Here is a 14383-nt window from a genome sequence, read left to right as displayed (position 1 = left end):
CAGAGCACCCAGATTTTAACCTAGATTATACACTCTCAAGAGCAGAGAACTAACTACTATACCTGACCATACAGATGCCACCTGGATCTCTGATTTTGAAAAGAAAGTCTAAAATCCAAATTCATAAAAAACAGGTCATAGCAACCAGAAACAAAAAGAAATGTAAACATCTCTGGAAAAGACGTAACGAGCAGTGGTAAGGATAGGTGGAAGAGTAATATGGGTAGAAGAAAATGAAATCAGGTGGTTTGAGTGCTTGATCAGTCACATGAAACTTCTGAGCAAGATAAATCTGCCTGCCTTTTCAGACCGTGCACAAAAAGTCTAAATGTTAGAAAAACAGGCAGTAAGGCTTTGATCATGTGTGCATTTCTTTGCAGTTTAAAAGCTAATGTCTTCATTACCACTGAATTTAACAAAGTGTGCTGATGTCTATGCAAGTCTTTGCGTGGTATTCTTATGCTTCCTGCATTGGGTGACCATTAATAGCACAGAAGTCTTACAACAGAACAAGTGCTAAGCCATGCACCAAGTTCCCAGACGTTATCAGATTGGCACCTGATAGATAGCTGGGGGGGCCGGGAAGGGAGGGAAACAAGGAGAAAAAAAGTAGTTTATACTGATTCAGAAATACAGTTTCTCGGGGTGAAAGGGTGTGTAACACATAGTAATTCTGATGTCCTCTCTCTCAGGAGGGGATAGTTACAATTTCATGAGGGGAGGGGGTTTACTACAAACTGATTCTGAATGTATAAATACTTAAGGACTCAGGAACAGTACTGTATATCGATTCTGACAGGCAGTTTCTTAGGGCTATGGTAGAGCTGGATCACAGAGCCCCCCTTTCCGTCCCCCTCCCCTTTTTCCTAAAACGGCTCCAGCTGTCTTCGGCCCAGATTGGAAGAGCAGGTCTGTCGTTGGCCTGTTGCCCACCTGCCTCCCTTGTGTCTGTCTGTCTGCTACAGGAGGAAGCTGTTCCTCCTCTGGAATCTCTCACTCGCGCCTGGCTCCTGTCCTCTCGGGACAAGCAGGTTAGCTATGATCCAATTACAATGACTGCAGTGTTCCTGCAAGTCCCCGGCCTCCTGTTCACTCAGCTGCTCTGCCGCCACTACACTTGCAGGTCAGGGCAGAAAAGTAAGAGGCAGCAGACAGACAGCACTGAATAAACACTGCACTTCTACAGAGCTGTTCTGTATGACCAAAAGAAAAGAAAACAAATTGTTTGCCTTGTATTTAGTTCCTAAACCTGTAATGTTCCTGGAAATGTCCAGCATACCTCTTTTGTAATCCGCCTAGAACTGCGAGGTTAAGGCAGAATAGAAGTCAGTAATGTAATATAATGGACTAGAAAAGCAGAAGTATAAAAGAGCTACAAAACTGCTTCTAACTTGTGGAGGTCTAGTTGAACCAGTGCTGCTCCTTGTGACCCTGGGCAAGTCACTTAATCCTCCATTAGTACCGTATTTTTCGCTCCATAAGACGCACTTTTTCCACCCCCAAAAAGGGGGTGGAAATAAGGGTGCGTCTTATGGAGCGAATACCCAACCCAAACCCCCCCCCCCCCCCGTTACCTTTTTTTCCCATTCTGGCGCCTTCCCTTGCTGGACGTGGCTGCCTGCCTAGTCCCCGCAAGCAGTGACGGCTGACTCCGAGTCCTCTTCCTTTCCCTTGCAGCAGAACAGCGTACAGGCAGCATTGTGCGCCGCTCTGCTGCAAGGGAAAAGAAGAGGACTCAGAGGCAGTCGCATCAGCCGTCACTGCTTGTGGGAACTGGTGGGGACTAGATAGGCAGCCATCCAGCGAGGGAGGGCACCAGAATGGAAAAAAAAAGTAAGGTGGGGAGGGGGGCTGGGGCCTGCCCTGCCGAATTAAAAATAGGGAGGAGGCAGGGAGAGGCTGGCCTGCCTGCCCGTGGGGAGGCGGCCTGCTTGCTTGCTTGCCTGGGGGGCTGCCATGAAGGGAGAGGCCTGCCTGCCTGGGGGGCTGCCTGGGAGGGGGAGGCCTGCCTACGTGCCCTGTCTCTACCTGCCTGCCAGCCACTAGGCCTGCCTGCCCTGTCCCGGCCTACCACTAGACCACCGGAGGGGAGACAGGATACAGAGCCTGGCAGGGAGGGGGGACAGGATGCAGAGCCTGGCAAGGAGTGTAGAGCCTGGCAGGGAGAATTTGGTTCAGAATGGTTTTTTTCTTGTTTTCCTCTTCTAAATCTAGGGTGCGTCTTATGGTCAGTTTCATCTTATGGAGCGAAAAATATGGTACCTGTATATTAGGCTGCTCCCAAAAAATTAACTAACACGTTTTGCTTGTCCACAAGGCTAATTTTATTCCTTTATATAAAAAAGAAAACCACTTAAAACAAAGTTTAGGGGTTGCCCCATCCCAATGTTTGTTTTGTTGAAACTACCACTAAGCTTAATAGTGTATTGTAATTCTTGTGCATTCTACAAATAATCAAGTCTATGACAAAAGAGTCGCCTTTGATGCAGAAGGAATCTTTTGGTGGTTGGTCTCAAATTGCTTCTATTGTCAAAGTATCATTGTGGTTTTCAATGAGGCCTATCCCTCTTTCTGCAGTTGTAGGAAGGCCAACGACCTTGTACACTAGGAATTCTCGATCTTTTTCATTTTTAAGATCAGGCAACATTTTTTTTTTAATATCGAACAACTGAGTTCACTTTTAAAGACTTCTTCATTCTCATTGACCAGTTCTGTGTTTCTTTAGGAACGACTACTCTTCGTGTAGTTTCTTTAACTTCCTAATGCAAGAGTCTATGCATTGTGTTGGTAGTAGCCTGGCTTGATCCTATACCACCTTCACTGACTCACACGCCAACTTATAGCTTTCCAGTTAAGGTTTTCTTTCATCCAGTCCACGTGGCAGTCTAGCAGCTGACACCCTGCCTTCCCAAGGAGCCTTTTTTGGGGGGGGTGAAGATCGCAAACTAGACGACACCATAAAACTAGTTATGTGTAATCAACTGCATACACAATACACAAGCAAACAGTGCATGCTGGAGTCAGCTCTAAATATTGTCTAATCAAATTGAAATTTGACACACGAGTAAGACAAAAATAAGCCTTGTGGAGACAAGATTTGACAAGGTTGATTTTTTTTGCATACTACCATCAACCACCCTACTGTATATAAGTAAACTGCTTTGAATGTATAGCCACAAAAAAATATCCCCCCAAATGAGGGAAAAGGGGAGGCTAACAGATACCCTATCCCTCCATCACGCTTCATGCCCCCTGAGATTTTGACAATCATGATCATCCCAATCACACACATCCCAGAATGATCCAGGCAAAACACATAATACTTCACTTTTAATAAAAGAGCCCTGAAGGAGAAAGTAGCAGTCACGTTAATGCAAAGATAAGTGCAAGGCTTGAAAGGGAGCTAAAGAACAATTTAAGCTCCTTTTCATAGCTCCAAAGCAACGTTTGCCCCTATTTAGCTCTCATTGTTTGAAGTTAAGTGCTCACCAGGGGTTAAGGCATCGAGCATTTGCCATATTTATACTGGAATCTTATTACTTTATTTGATTTATGTGGATACCTTTTCCAGTTCCTCCACTTTTTGTTGTTTTGTTATATTTTCTATATACTTATACACACACGATCCAACTTGATATAATAAAGGATAACTTATAGTTTGGTTGTAAGTCACTTGGTTTTGCTTCCACATGATCCGATTCACTTACAAAATAATACGGTCTATATTCCAGAGTGTATTTTCTTTAATTGTTTATTTAACAATATTCCCGAGAAAAGCAAAAGTGGTTTACAATATTATTTGGGTGGGGAAAAAGTCCCAACAGGTTCCCACTACAACTCCTTGTGACGCCATTGCCCCAGATACTAAAAGACATCAAGTCTCCCCCCCTAAAAAATAACAAAATGACACACACAAATTGCCCTCCCGACTGTGTATTATTTGCAAAGTGTGCAGGGAAAAGTAAAGAGTGATGGTTCTTGGAGTTTGTCTGTTTTCACTCCAGCTACGGAACCACCGAGGGGGGGATGTCAGGCACAGGGAACATTAAGACAAGAAGACGATGAGAAATCCGTTTGTGAGGGCAGAGAGGAAGTCCAGCCGACGCTAGAGAAAAGGATGGAGGGCACCAGGGAACCTTTTCCCCCCCAATCTCAAATGGCCAGCCCCCTTTGCCCTCTCCAACCAAATAAACACAAAAAATACAATTCCTTTTTCTACCTTGTGTTGCTTTATTCACAGATAAAGGCCAAATGGCCCTTTCTTGAATCCAGACTCCTCTTCACTTCATCCTAGGCCCCCTCGTTCCAGAGCTTCCTATTTACATCACGTCTCTCCTCTCCCGTCTTTCCTCCAGAGTAAGTCTGTCCCCATATGCCTTATTGAATTTGTTCCCTCTATTTTATATTTGTAATACTTTTTAATACTTTGCATAAATTGGAAACCGCTCAAGTCCTAAATACATTTGAAACCTGATACATGAGTTTATTCAGGTCCTCAAGCATTTTTCCCTGTCTGTCCTGGGGGGCTCACAATCTATCTAATGGGGAGATTAAGTGACTTGCCCAGGGTCACAAAAAGCAATGTGGGTTTGAACCCATAACCCCAGGGTGCTGACGTTGTAGCTTTAACCACTGCACCCCAAGCACCATTTGAGTAGCCATCCTCTGGACCGACTCCATCCTTTTTATATCTTTTTCAATTGTACACAATATTCTAAATGAGGTCTCACCAGGGGCATCAATACCTCCTTTTTCCTACTGGCCCCATGCACCCAAAGAGAAACCAGGCTCTGGTTTCTCTTTTTCTTCTGTTAAAACGCTCACCAGGGTCTCCTACCCATTTGACTTTTCTTTCTCCATGCTCACCATCCATCTTCCATCTCTGTATCTTCTCTTCCACTACATTATCCAACATTTCTGTTTATTTCCCACTGTCTACCATCCCTCTCTCTCTCTCTCTTCCTGCCTTGTGACCTGGGGTAAACCTTTCTGTTCCCCTCCATGCAGCATCTCTCCCTTCCTCCCCTCCATTATCATGTGCAACATTTATTTCTCTCCCCATATGCACCATCTCTCCCTGCCCTCCACTCTATGTTCAACATTTCTCCCTCCTCGCCACCATATGCAGGATTTCTTCCTCTCTCCCCACCATGTGCATCATCTTTTCATCCATCCCTCCTATTCCCTTGTGCAGCACTGACCAACCGACAGCCCCATTTTAGGCTTCCTAAAGTAGCAGCAGTTGTGGAGGTGGTCGGATGGTAGAGGCAGCGCAGTGAATAGGCTGCTCGTGGCCTGCCCCGCCGGGGCTTCCCTCTGCCACATCAGTGACATCATCAGTGATGTGGCAGAGGGAAAGCCCCAGTGGGGCAGGCTAGGAGCAGCCTGTTCAGAGTACTGCATCTGCTGGCTGGCCACTGTCATTGTTGCTACTGCAGTAGGAGGCCCAGAGATATCAGGACTCACTGAATCGGTGAGTCAGATATTTTTAGAAAATAAATCGATTCGCCAAAGTGAATTGGGCAGCACTAATAGGCACACATGGGGGAGAGGGGAGGTCAGTGTTAGAAGAGAATGAAGAGTATGAGGGCAGAGAGGCAGGGTGGCAATGTTTCTGTTAAGGGGCATAGCAAAGTTTTAATTATCTATATAGATCACAGTGGTTTGCACTTACGTAGACATCTCTGTCTGGATCTTCTGGCTAGAGCATGGGTGGAGGAGGGGAATGAAAACAATCTTTTGGCCACCATGAGAGCGGGCTACTGGGCTTGATGGACCATTGGTCTGACCCAGTAAGGCTAGTCTTATAAACCTTCTTTGCCTTAGCATCTAGCGTACCTTAGTAAAAGGACCCCATAGTGCAAAAACCAAACAGGAAAGAGCTACAAGTGTGGTAGGACCGAGTCAGACATACAGTCCTCGACACCAGAGGCCAACCAATAAATAAGAAAAACAAGTCTCTCTTCTCAGTCATGTTACAACAGTCTCATTAGTACATTACATTACTCTTTGTATTCTGCCACAATGCTTGTGAGTTCATGACAGATCACAATAAATTCAACCATTAGAAATTCAATAAACACACATCATCATCAATTTCAAGATAGAAATTTCTTAAATGTTTTGAAAAGCTTCCCACCCAAATGGATCACATTGCCCTGACGCTCATCCCAAAAGCCCAAGGAGCTGACTTCGCCTTACTGTCCAACTTCAGGCCGATAGCTGGAATACCTCTACTCACCAAACTTCTCGAATCACTAGTCAGCAAGCAATTCACAACCACCAAAATCAAGGGGCAACAGTAAATTCTCCTTCAGTTCGATATATCTGCTGCGTTCGACTCTGTAGACCATGAACTAGGCCTGTCTGGAACTGTTCTCAATTGGTTCAAGGAGTTCCTGACAAGCAGAGAATACTGCCTATAGAAAGAAGGCACCTTCTCCCCAAACTGGAAAGCAGTCTGCAGGACACCTCAGGGGTCCCCAGCTCTCACCACTGCTCTTAAATGTTTTTAACAGCACCCTGGGTATGCTCACCTTCACCGATGGAGTGAAGCAGGATTACATAGTAATGATGGCAGATAAAGACCTGAACGGTACATTAGTTATTCTCATTAGAAATACACGATTAAGTTAACTTGTCCCTTCTTTGATATTTCTGGGCCATAGACTAAAGTCCACCTGGTAATGTCCTAGGTTCCAAACTCACTCCAACCTATCCAACCATCCCGTTGTTTGCAGGATATCTACCGTAAAGTCTGGCCAGTAGAAATATATCATCTGCATAGGATAGCAGACATTCTTCGATGCTAGTGTACCCTACAAAAATGTCTCCAATGGCATCAAGAAAATCTACTCCTGACCAGTCTCCAACAAACTAAAACTAAACACCACCAAGACCAAGCTTCGCTGGGTCCACACTACCACAAAGACAGCACCCACAATCCTAACCTTATACATGGGTGAGACACTGAGTGTTGAGAAGACCTCCAAGGTGCTAGGAATCCTGCTTGACTCCACACTCTCCTACAAACCCCACTTTCTAACCTCCGGGGGAAAAAAAACCTTCTACAGATTGAAGCAGCTGAGATTAATCAAACCTCACTTCCACTGCAATCACTTTGTAATTCTAATTCAAAAACTAGTCCTAACACAGCTTGACTATTGCAACTCCCTCTATTCGGGCTTACCCTCCTCCCAAATGCACAAACTCCAATAGATCCAGAATACTGCAATTCGACTGATCTTCAGCCTAAAAAAGTACAACCATGTCGCTGCATACTACTGCATGATTCACTGGCTACCTATACATGCCCATATCCTGTTTAAACTATTGTGCATTGTATACCATGCGTTGGACACCACTGCACCAGAAGATATAACCCACCTGTTCTCTTCCTCCCTCTTCATCTCAACTAGGATTCATGAAACTCAACAGCTGATCATCCAATCTGCTAAGGGAGTAAGGTTTATATGAATATTCAGCACCCTCTTCACATACATCCCCACAAGAACATGGAACGCTCTTCCAACATTTGTGAGAACTGAACTATACTACCTCACCTTTAAAAAACGAATAAAAATCTACCTATTTGACAAATTTATTTCAACATAATGTATAAGCACACTCCCTGACAATGGAGATGTCCTCCACAGCTTAGCATGGCTACTTCCCATCTGCATCAATGTACTGTATATACTTGAATATAAACCGAGATTTTGGGGCTGAAAAATTGGCCCAAAAATAGGGGAGTCTCAGTTTATATTTGGGCCAGCACGCAGGGCCCACCGGCCCCCCTCCCGGACTTGTTGCAGGCCTCCATCGGGCTGCTGTACTCTATACCCTGCCCCCCCTCCGTGCCATTGTACCTCCTCTATGCCAATATCCTGCATGCCGCTGTGCCTACGTACCTGGAATCCCTGGTGGTCCAGAGGTGTAGCAGGCAGGAGCGAGCTTTCCATGCTCCTGCCCCGCTAAACCAGTCGCTGCTGCAAGTTCTGGTGGTTCAGCTGTACCAAGCAGTAGCGTGCTTCCCGTGCTGCTGCTCGGTACTGAGCTGCTTCCTGAATTACTTCAGCGAGTCTCGTGAGAATTCGCAGGAGCCATTCAGGAAGACCATGACGAAAGAGGAATAGGACTTGGGTGTGATAGCATGTGATGATCTTAAGGTGGCCAAACAGGTTGAAAAGGCAACAGCAAAAGCTAGAAGAATGCTAGGCTGCATAGGGAGAGGAATGGCAAGTAGGAAACAGGAAAAATTGATGCGACCTCATTTAGAATACTGTGTACAATTCTGGAGGCCGCACCTTCAAAAAGATATAAACTTAACGTGACCATTTATTTTTTTCATCAAAACGGGACATCTATTAATATTCAGTCCCGCCCCAACCCCGCCCTAGCCACACCCCCAATCCTGCCCTAGCCCCGCCCCAGCTCCGCCCTCAATTTCTTCCATTCATTTTTCATGTACACATAATATCTTATTAATTCATAATGGTAACCATAAAATTTTTTAAAAACCACAAAGCATACTATACGCAGAGAAAATGTTAATTATCATTTATATTTGGGGGGTTTTCAAAGATGTCAAGGCAGATGATTTTAAATTATGCAATGTCACCTCAGTAACTATAGAAAAATAGACAAATATAGTACAGATATAAATTCTCAAAACAGACATATTTTGATAACTAAATTGAAAATAAAATCATTTTTCCTACCTTTGCTGTCTGGTGATTTTTGAGTCTCTTGTTGCATTTCCTCCTGACTGTGCATCCTTTCTTTCATGTCTTTCTTTCTGCACTCAGGCTCAACAGTTGTCCTTTTCTATTCCCTCTCTCCTTCCTTCCTATGTCCTCAGTGCCTTCAGTGCCTCCTTCCTATGTCCTTAGTGCCCCTTCCTGTGTCTTTAGTGCCCCCAGTGCCTCCTTTCTATGTCCTTAGTGCCCCTTCCTATATCCTTAGTGTCCTCCGTGCTTCCTTCCTATGTCCCCCTCACTGCCTTCCAACCTTTGTCTCCATCCCCTCCCCTATGCTCTGGCATCTCTCTTCTCCTTTCCTTCCTTCCCACTCCACCCCATGGTCTGGCATCTCTATCTCCTTCACATCTCTCTTCATCTCCCACTTCCACTACATTATCTAATCTCTTCTTCCTTTCTCCTGGTCTGGCATCTGTCTCCTCCCTCCATATACCCTTACATATTTCCCCCCTCCATGGTCTGGTACCTCCTTTCCTTTCCCTCCCTCCCTCCCATGGTCTTGGGATCTCTTTCTTCTCCTCTCCCTTCCCTGGTCTTCCTTCTCCCCTCTCTCTCCCCAATCGGGTGCAGCAACAACACTTCCCTTCCTCTATCCCCTCCCCAATTGGGTGCAGCCGCAGCTTTTCTCTTCCCCCCTCGGGTGCAGAAGCTTTTCTTTTCCCCCCTCCCCCCTTGGATGCAGCAGCAGCTTTTCTATTCCCCCATCCCCCCTTGGGTGTAGCAGCAGCAGCTTTTCTCTTCCCCTCTCCCCCCTTGGGTGCAGCAGCACTTCTCTTCCCCTATCCCTTCCCCAATTGGGTGCAGTAGCAGCTTTTCTCTTCCCCTCTCCCCCCCCTTGGGTACAGCAGCCACAGCTTTTCTCTTCCCCTCTCCCCCCCCCTTGGATGCAGCAGCAGCTTTTATATACCCCCTCCCCCCCTTGGGTGCAGCAACATCATTTCTCTTCCCATCCTTCCCAACGGCAGAGTCGCAAGCTTCCCTCCATCGCTGACCTATCTTCTATAGGTCAGCGACGGAGGGAAGCTTACAACTTGCCTCGGGCCTTCCTCGTTGTCGGGTCCTGCCTTCACGGAAACAGAAAGTAGGCAGGAGTCGGACCCGGCAGCGAGGAAGGCCCGAGGCAAGTTGTAAGCTTCCCTCCGTGTCTCCCTTAGCTTCCCTCCGTCGCTGCATATAGTGAACTCCTGCTCTGAGGCTCTAACGTGTGCGTGCCGGCTTCCCTTCTTTTCTCCTCCCCCCCGGGACGTAACTTCCGATTTAGGATGGAAGAAAAGGGAAGCTGACATGCACACGTTAGAGCCCCAGAGCGTGGGTTCAATTTGAATGGTGGAGTCAGCCCGGGAAGGAACATCAGCGGCAGCAAGCAGGTGCAGAGAACACTACGGAGGTTTGGCGCTAGACCGACTGTCCCCTTGTCCCCGCGCACAGCTTCGGGACGCTTTCCCTGAAAACAGGACATTTCGGCGTCTCGAAGCAGTGGCTCGGGACAACGGGACGGTCGGTCCAATAACGGGACTGTCCCGTTGAAAACGGGACGTATGGTCACCTTATATAAACTGGATTTAGTCAGTCCAGAGGAAGGCTACTAAAAAGGTCTTTGTCATAAGGCATCTGGGGACAGACTTAAAGATCTCAATCTGTATACTTTGGAGGAAAGGCGGGAGAGGGAACTCCTCTCATATGAGGAATGCCACTGTGCATTCCTTTAGCTCCTATGAAAAGCATTAGCAGAAATTGTGCAATCTCAATTCTTAGTCCCCAATTATATAACAGTTTGCCATCTGATCGTACATTTGGAAAGAAACTTAGCACATTCCTTTCTTCTGAAGCTCAAGCAGTATGAAAGAAGCAGCTCGTTAAGAACATGGCGACATGAGGCCTTATTTCATAGCTATTTGCAATTGAGCTCTGGTTTTATCATTTTATGGCAGTGGTCTCAAACTCAAACCCTTTGCAGGGCCACATTTTGGATTTGTAGGTACTTGGAGGGCCTCAGAAAAAAATAGTTAATGTCTTATTAAAGAAATGACAATTTTGCATGAGGTAAAACTCTTTATAGTTTATAAATCTTTCCTTTTGGCTGTCTTAATAATAATATTGCAATTTATAGCTAAAGAGACATATGATCAAGAAATTTTTATTTTACTTTTGTGATTATGATAAACATGCCGAGGGCCTGGAGGGCCGCGAGTTTGAGACCACTGTTTTATGGGATCCTGTCAATGTTTATTCACGCAAACTAAGTAAAAGCATGCTGGACGGTCATTTCAAGCCTGTGCTGCAGTGGAGAGCAGATGGGGGAGGGAGGGTTGTATTTTGATCCATGAAGTGCATTTTCAGGCACTCGCCCTCTTTCCTATCCTAGTAGCATGGCAGCTCCTCTCAAATCCAGTTGGTTTTAATCAGAAACTTCAACTGACCCCTTTCCCTTCCGCCCCTGCCCCCTAAGACCTTCTCATCCAGCTGGGAGTAATGCAGACATTGAAGGAAAGGAAATGGAAAAACATCAGAGCAAACTCCTGTACAAAATGATGGCAGCCCCCACCCCCCACCTGTTCTCCCACCCCTCCCCCCACCTCATTTGTCTTAAGAGAGAAGACTCATCCTGTAGATGGACAAAAAAAATCAACTGCTTTGCTATATCAACATCCTGCTAGCTAAGACAAACAGCAACTTCTGTACTCCATCAGCTGTTAAAAATACCTCACCTAGGGAACATAAGAATAGCCTTACTGGGTCAGACCAATGGTCCATCAAGCTCAGAAGCCCATTCTCACGGTGGCCAATCCAGGTCCCTAGTACCTAGCCAAAACCCAAGGAGTAGGGCGGAAAGCAGGCGGACTTCCAACTGGACGTCCTCGAAGCTTTGCCAAAACATCCTAGGCAGAACTTAACACGCCGGGACTTAGACCAAAGTAAAGGTGCACAAGATGACCACTAGAGGGTTTAAGGCATGACCCCCCCTTACTCCCCCAGTGGTCACGAGCCCCTCCCACTACACAGAGATGGGGGGAAAACGGCACATTGAGGACTTGCCATCAGCTGATCATGGTAGAAGAATCCCCATCAGCTGAGCCGGTTTTGGGGATTCCTGCCAGCTCAGCTGAAAGGGAATCCCCCTGCCAAGATCAGCTGGTGCCCTACACCCCCCCCATCATCCCCCAACATTCCTGACCCTCCCCCATCACCAGACACCCCCAACATCAGACAATATCCCCCTAAATCAGCGTACACCACCCGATTTCAGACAACACCCCCCCACATCAGCGGATACATCTCGACTTCAGGCAACAGTGCTCCCCCACATCACCTGACACCCTGGTTCCTTGCGCTGCAAAATCGGCAGGAGGGAAGCCCACACCCTCCTGTCTATAGGGCTGCGTGCTGCAAATGACAGACCTTCCCCCTCCCACTGCATCTTGGGATGCAGTGGGAGGGGCCTAAGGCCCTGATTGGCTCAAAATCATCATTTGATATGGTGGGTTGTTGTCCGAAGTTAGGTGGTGTCCGCTGATGTGTGTGTGTTGGGGGGGTGTTGCCTGAAGTTGAGGGTGTCCGCTGATGTGTGTGTGGGGGTGCTGTCTGATGTCAGGGGTGTCTGGTGATGAGGGGGGCCGGGGATGTAGAGGGTTGATGTTGAGGGGGGTCAGGGGAGGGGTGTAAGGCTCCAGCCGATCCTTGCAGGGGGAATTCCCTTCAGCTGAGCCAGCAGGAATTCCCAAAACCAGCTCGGATGATGGGAATTTTTCTGTTCCGATCAGAAAAGGTAGTTGGGTAAGTCTTTTGCACTTTTTTCACATGGATGTTTTTATTTTGAAAATGGCCCCAAAAAAGATAGACATCCTAAGAACCAAAACTTATACCTAGGTCATTTTCAAAATAAAAGATAGACGTCCGGCAGGTTTGAAAATGAACATTTGTTTCTCCTGCCCATAACATCCAACCTTAAACATCTATCAAAAATGCCCTTCTTAGTATACAGCTAAGGGCATCCAACATCCTTGTACCACTTCCCAATTTACAGATCTCCCATCCCTTGCTGTGCATTACTTGGTCCCTCCTCAGTACTTGGAGGCAGCCAGTGAAAGTCTGGCTGGGAGAGAGGTGGCTATGGAGAAAGCTATGAAGGACAATTAACCATTTTAATTCAGTCATATGAATGCAGATAATTAGAAATGACATCTTTGGATCCCCCATCTTTCCACAGCTGAACATTACCATCTCTTATAATATGGACCAGGAAAGTGCCCTTAGGGAGATAGAGTCTGAGGATTTCAAAATAGGAAAATAATGGCCAAAAGCCAGCATGCTAGACAGCTTATGGAGTGACATAACCAGCAGAAGAAAAGAGGTGTTAATGTCCCTTGTTCAGGTTGTTAGTGAGGCTCCACTTGAAATATTGTGTTCCCTTTTGGAGGCTATTACCTCGCTAAAGACATGACGTGGTTGAGAGGACAGTGACCAAAATGATATTGGGAATGCACTAGAAACATATGAGGAGAGACTCATAGACCTGACTCTAGAGTGGTGCGTGGTCTTTATCATAAGGCGCATGGGGACAGACTTAAAGATCTCAATCTGTATACTTTTGAGGAGAGATATGATACAGCCATTTAAATACCTACGTGATGTAAATCCTCATGAATTTGAAAGAAAGCTCTCGAATGAGAGGGTATAGGATGAAGTTAAGAGGTGATAGGCTCCGGAGTAATCTAAGGGTGGTAGATGCATGGAACAGTCTCCCGGAAGAGGTGGTGGAGACAGAGACTGTGTCTGAATTCAAGAAAGCCTGGGATAGTCACATGGGATCTCTCGGAAAGAGAAAGAGATAATGGTTACTGCAGATGGGCCATTTGGCCTTTATCTGCCATCATGTTTCTATGTTTCTAGAGTGCTTTTCAACCCAGTCCTTGGACCACCTGACCAGTTGAGTTTTCACAATAATCACAATGAATATTCATTAGCATTTACTTCTTCTATTGCATGCAAATCTCTCTGTGCATTTCCACTGTTGGTATCATGAAAACCCAACTGACCAGGTACCCCTGAAAACTGGATTGAAAACCATTGCGCTAGAGGAGGCAGGCAAAATAATAAATTTAAGTATTTAAGTGTCTATCTCAACACACAAATAAGCCATTTGCAACATGGGAAAGCTGTAGAAGCAAAGGATAAGGAAGAAAAAGTATATGCAAGATCAGAAATATTTCAAGGAAAGAGTCATGAATATTTGGAAGCATTAGGGACAAGAAGAATGATGGAATTCAAAAAGGTGTGGAAAAGCACAGAGAATCTCTATAGAGCAAGAAGATGGAATCAAAGTAATAGATCAGGTCTACTTAAAGCAAAAATTAAATGACTAAACAACCCTGAGAGGAAGCTATAACCCTGAACTCCTTACTGGGCAGACCAGATAGCAACCTAGTAAATGATCCAAAACGCAGCAATTCGCCTCCTACTCAGCCTCAACTATCACGACCCCATCTCCCCAGCCCTCCGCACAGAGCACTGGCTTCTGATCAACCAACGCAGCACATTCAAGGCCCTGGTAATAGCACATAAAAGAATTTACGCCACCACCCCATCCCCACCTGCCCCCTCTGCTCTGAAACGGAGAAATGCCT

General features: G+C 46.0%; 1 protein-coding gene across 1 annotated transcript in view; it reads right to left on the bottom strand.

Moving 5' to 3' along the window:
* The window catches only part of BOP1 (BOP1 ribosomal biogenesis factor), a 204715-nt gene that overhangs the window by 135271 nt on the left and 55061 nt on the right, over positions 1 to 14383 (bottom strand). The window lies entirely within an intron of this gene.

This window comes from Geotrypetes seraphini, chromosome 2 (assembly GCF_902459505.1).
Source record: "Geotrypetes seraphini chromosome 2, aGeoSer1.1, whole genome shotgun sequence".
NCBI classification, from domain to species: Eukaryota; Metazoa; Chordata; class Amphibia; order Gymnophiona; family Dermophiidae; genus Geotrypetes; species Geotrypetes seraphini.
The sequence above is the reverse complement of the archived record's forward strand: the minus strand, read 5'-3'. Positions and strand labels throughout refer to the sequence as shown.